Source organism: Zea mays, chromosome 6 (genome assembly GCF_902167145.1).
Source record: "Zea mays cultivar B73 chromosome 6, Zm-B73-REFERENCE-NAM-5.0, whole genome shotgun sequence".
Taxonomy (NCBI): Eukaryota; Viridiplantae; Streptophyta; class Magnoliopsida; order Poales; family Poaceae; genus Zea; species Zea mays.
The window spans coordinates 70,557,118-70,563,254 of record NC_050101.1 but is presented as its reverse complement, the minus strand read 5'-3'; positions in this window follow the sequence as shown (position 1 = coordinate 70,563,254).

Sequence of the window (6,137 nt, the reverse complement as noted above, 5' to 3'; positions counted from 1 at the left end):
ATTCACTTTGGCTTGACCAATCCTCTTAATCACTTCATCCTCTATTCTGATCATATGTATGTAGTGATTTCTTAGGTCTTGTCCATATATTCAAACCAATATAGAGAGATCATATTATAACCATTTGCATTGTCTCACTGGTTATTTAACCTTGTGTTGAATCTTTGTTCACTGATCATTATACACTATTCAAGTATGTTCATCATACTGAATTTCCTGTTCAACACTTAGCAAATTGGTTAGACCTTTAAATGTGTTATTATCCAAATCACCAAAACTCTCAAAAGGGATGAATGCACTTTCAATCTGTATCAGATTCTCACAAAGCATGGAGAAGTGGCCTATTAGCTCAGTTTGACATAAGATTTGTCAGCGGTGCATGATGTCTTTCATGTGTCTCAGTTGAAGAATTGTCTGCGTGTGCCAGAGGAGCAGTTGCCAGTGGAAGGTCTAGAAGTCCAAGAAGACTTGACCTACATAGAGAAGCCAATGCTGATTCTCGAGACTATAGACAGGGTCACCTGGAGGAACACTATCAAAATGTGCAAAGTCAAATGGGGTCACCACTCTAAGGAAAAAGCAACTTGGGAGCACAAAGATCTTCTAGCCAAATATCTTGAACCCTTTGCTGGCCAACCTTGACTCGAGGGCAATAATCTTTTTTAAGGGGGATAGGTTTGTAACGCCCTGAATTTGGGGGTATAAACTTTTGTCTCCGATATTCACCAAATTCAGGTGTTACTCAATTTTCTCTTCTCGTTTCGCTCCTTCTTCCCATTTTAAAAGTAGTATAGAGACTGGAGTTTGTATCGTGTGTAAACAAAAACCTAAGTTGACATGGTTTTTGTATCATGCCGAAGCATATTTATTTTGTCTGATGTTGTGTCTAATCATGCGTTTGTGTTGTTTTGATTTTTGGTTCGCGATTTAAATGCGATTAGAGGTAAGCGAGTGCGAGCTATGGGTTGTCGGCCTGGCCCAGGCGCGCCCCTGGCACCCTCCCCCCTGTGACGGGACTTCCCAAGGTATTAGGCCCACCTACAGATGTCCTTGTCCTAAGGACCTCAAACAGTCATGCAGGTGTGCATAATGACTCGATATCTGTATCTCCATCATATCGCCCAAGAGCGCTTAACCCATCACGTAGACATTACACATAATCGGACTAGAGAATGAGCGGAAAGGATTACAATAATATAATTTACATTCATATAAAAATATAGAAAGAGTAGTTATTACATAATCGGGTGTTTGAGTGTGGAACTTATTATTACATTACCGGGAGGCAAAACATTCTCCCCAAATAAGTTTTAGTGTTCTTCCTCCTGCTTGGGCACCACCTTGGAGCAGAAATAGCAGAACTCCGCCGTTTCGTCACCTACAACAACATGGGTTTGAAAACCCTGAGTACGGAGTGTACTTTCAAGTCTTACCCGTCAAAGGAAAAAGACTCTCAAGGATATGCTGGCTTTTGGGAATCAAGGTAAAGCTTATCAAGATTCAAAGACTGTTTGCAAAAAAGCTTACTAAGATTGGATCCTTAAAAACCATTTTATTATCAGGTTAAGTAGTTAACTGCATCTAGATTTATTTCTATCCTAGATCAAACACTTTACCTATACTAGCCGTCTTTTATCATCCCTTCAGTTCACTGGACTGCTACGTGTAAGTCAGTGACCAAGTCTTCATGTCCGAGAAGTAACGGCGATCCGAATCAATTAATATCCAGCTGGGGATCTCCAACCACACGACATATGTAGCACTTAACCCTTGCATATGTCAACTCACCACCGGGTTTCTCAAGACCAGAATGGGTTCACGCCAACCGAGAGCACAGATACAACACCATCCAGCCTCTTGTCACGGAGGGTACACGCTACTCTCGCCATCTCTCCACTCACATTGCGTGGTGGCCTTTCTGGTATTGGTTTGACCGAGGCAAAGCTTACCCATGACGAGGCATATGGCCAGTTAAAAGGTCCTCGGTCAGCAAGCCTACATCAGCTCGGTCCTTAAGCGACTTAGACGAAGACATTACACCAAGACTCTCTTATTGTGCAAGTCACCCACCCGGTCTCATCTTATCATTCATAACCCAAAGTTTGGTACCTGGCAGAGGTACATCTTTTTAGATGTTGAACCCATCACGGTCGTGATGGATCCACCATCATCATTCTTTTCTTTGTAAAAATCCACATCCTGTATGAAGCATCACCTTTTGTTTAAGACAAAACATTTTGTTTTCTAAAGCAAGACTAAGCATCAGAAAACTTTAAGTAAATCAGGTAACAAGGAATGGTAATCAGTTTCCAAGGAAGGAAATGCATCAATGGTTTAGCACACAACTCCTATCACCTAATGCATCATATAAGGTGATAAAGTTTTAAAACCACAAGGAAAAGGGTAAATGCATCGGGGCTTGCCTTGTGTTACAGGAGGTTCAGGGTCCACTCCGCAGATGTCAAAGTAGAAGTTATTCTCGGCTGAAGGATTTTCAGCTTGAGTGACAACTTCTTCTTCAGCCACAGTTTCTTCCTCGTGTTCTATACATGACAATACATGTACATGAATGCTTATGCATTGTCATGAATATGCAGCTACAATAGAAACATACTAAGTTGTATCTTGAATACAACTTTCCTTCACGGTACAAACTAATCACTAGAGTTTCCTAAGTTGGTATCTTATCAGTATTAAGTAACTTAATCCCTAAGAGCCTAGTTATTGGGTTTGTGACTAAACAGTGTCCAAATCATTTCAAACTTCACTCAGGGTCTTCAATCATCAAACTAAGTTCACCCAAAAAGTTTTACCATTTTTAGAGCTACTAAATTATTTCTAAAATTCTAAAAGGCTTGGTTTGAGCACCTTTAAAGGCTACATAATTCTAGATTTGGGATAAAAATCTTGGAACTATTTTTATTAAATACTATGTGATTTTAGAAGTCTAGCAAAATTGGTCCCATGATTTTACCAATTTTCTACTATTTTCTATAAATTTCCTAAGCTGACAGTAAAAATAAAAAGAAAAATGATAAATAGTGTTGGGCCAATTCTAGCCCAAGTCGGCCCGCGATCGGGAAAACACATCCGCGCCCGCGTGAAACTTTCGAACGGAGCCCCTGGGTATTCGAACAACCTCAGACCAGCCCAGGGCACTATTTTCTTAGTCTCTGACATTTTCACTTAAACCCTTGCCTTCTTCCTCCTTCACGCAACCAGGTCCTTACCCACGGACGGCAGCGTGAAGTACTCCGGCGATCCTATACCGACCACTATACCCTATAATCCAGGCTCCATTTTGTTCTAACACCTAATTCAACTCTTGGAGCCCCACTAGGGACCAAAAATCGAGCACAAACTTCATCCTAGAGCTTAGTCAACGATCACCCGCGATTTTGAGACCTTCACGGACCCGTCCCTAGTGATACAGCGTGGTAGTGTTTAAATTGGGAGCACTATAAGCTTTAGCAACTTACCAGGACTAAAGAACGACGGCTAGGAAGATTGGTGAAGGGATAGAGCGGTGAGTCGATGGAGGGAGTGTCTGCGGTGGCGTTCCACGGTGGCGACACGGTGTTCCGGGATTCTGGCTGTTCCATCGGCCAGCACGGTAAGCAACATGAGGCTAAAGGGATGCCAAAACAAAAGTTCGACGGGTACGAACTGACCCAAGGAAAGCTGGCCATGGTTGGATTCTTCACGGTGGCAACAATGACCGCGCCCAGGGAAATTCGTTGATCTCGATCGATGGTGGATGAAAAGGGATGGTTAGTGGGTCATTAGCTCAGTAACTGGGAGGCGAAGATCAGTGCACGGTCAATTTGGACGACAGGGGTAAGGACACAATGAATTTATAGGACCAATGACTCACGATGACGGTACAGGTGATAAGCTTCACCGGACCCCACAAGTAATCACCGGAGATGTCGAGCACTGTTCTTTTCTAGGGACCAGACACGTCGTGCCACGATCGTGACAAAGTTAATTCAGCAATGTCGTGGACCAACGGAGGGAGCGGTGCCGGCGGTCAGGTACGGTCACAAGGGCCACCAGCCGCGTGGCGACCTGGGCGTTCGTGCGCCACGTCGGCGATCTTACCCCGTGATAGTAACAGGGGTGCCCGATCTTCCGTCAGGTGAAGATAACTATCGATTTGGTGGAGATGTCACACAGACGATCCGGCTTCCAATCAACACGACTAGAACCCCGCAATCGCAGCACCACTTCTCCTATGGTTATCAATCGTGCACTGCGCGATTGACCTCGCCACGAGGGCTAATTCCTGCCTGAGAATTGAAGACACAAGCAAGAACAAGAAAGAACACAATCTAGAATATTGCGGATGAATGATTAAGCTCACAAGTTGGGGTCTCACAAACCGATCGACGGCGGCTGTTCTCGACAGATCTAAACTTAAGCAAAATGCAACCCTAATGTGACGGCGGCTGCTGAATAAATAGAGTATTAGGGCGTGCGTGACCCCTGGACTCGCCCCTAATGGGCTCCGACGTGATACACGGGCCAACAGCCCAACAGACGGTGTCGCAGCACCAAAACAGAATCTGAACTCTGACTTGTTTCGACGATTACCGTTGACTCCGGACGAATTTTAGGGTGGAACCAGTTGGGTTGGTTAGATAATCTCCTTATCTTTGCAACCATATCAAGTCCGTCGCAATCGGAGTCCGGATGCATCTTGGGCGTCCATTTTAGTGCAGACTGGTCCTGGAACCCGAGATGGAGTTCGCAGCCGAGTTGGACTTGATCTCCTTCCTGTTGTGGCGCCCTTGCTCCTCCTCCTCAACACCTAGGCCTTTCCCAAGTCCTTGCTGGTCCTCTCCAATGTTCCTAATCATCAAAACATCTATGGTCCCAAGCGTAAGCTCTGAAACACAATTGACTAGGGTAGAACGTACCTGGAGATTAAGCTGTCGTGCACGCGATCGTGTTATCGGTCCATTCATTGTATGTATAGAAGTGATGTCCTCATCATCATCCTTCTCTTGAATTGGAGTCGTCCTCGACTCGATCTCATCTTCGTCACCCATATATTGCTTCAAATCTGAAATGTTAAAGGTGAGACTAACCCGAAAATCTGGAGGCAACTCAGGTGGTAATCCAGGGGGTATCTCAGAGGGAAACACATCCATGTCCTCATCATCCTCCCCCTCTTGAAGTAGAGTCGCCCTCGACTCAAGCTCATCTTCTTTTCCCAAATATGGCTTTAAATCTGAAAATTTAAATGGTCCAGCAGCATGGTTGGGCAAGCTCGCTCCAAGAATCAAATCAATCTAGTGCTCAATCCCACGAATGGGAGGAAGTCCTGGAGGTAACTCAGAGGGAAAAACATCTCGGAATTGCTGCAAAAGGTTAGGCACAGATGTAGGCAAAGTGCTAGTAATATTATCAATAGAAAAGAAAGCATCTTTGCAAACCAAGGCATAGCAACAAGCATCAGTAGCATGAGTTTCAAGAAGATCAGATTTAGTAGCAAGCATGACAGGAGCTTTCAATTTAATTTGTTTCTGAATTTCTGTCTCATTAGTTGGTTCCTTATGGGTACTTGCAACTCTATCTTTATCAGCTTGTACAATTTTAGTAAGAGTCAAAGGTAGCAAAGTAATGGTTTTATCTTTATGCCTAAAAGTGTATGTATTACTCCTACCATGGTGACATGCATCAGTATCATATTCCCAAGGTCTGCCCAACAAATGAGAACAAGCTCCCATAGGTACTACATCGCAATCCGCATAATCAGAATACATACCAATGGAGAAATGCACCCGTACCATGTGTGTTACCTTAACCTTGCCTGAATCATTGATCCACTGAATGTGGTATGGATGTGGCCGTGGATGTGTGGTCAAGCCAAGCTTCTTGACCAAATTTGAACTCACCAAATTATTGCAGCTTCCACCATCAATAATAACACGTGCACGCCAATTCTCGATGGAGAAGAAAGTCTGGAACAAATTATGGCGTTGCTGCTTCTCTGATGATTCAGGCTGAGAACTAAGAACACGCTGCACCGTGATGCTTCGAAGGTTCGCCGTAGCATCAGCACCAAGAATGGCATCATCATTAGCAGCAACATCACTGGAGTCATCATCGTCACCCTCACCGTCGGAAGCACT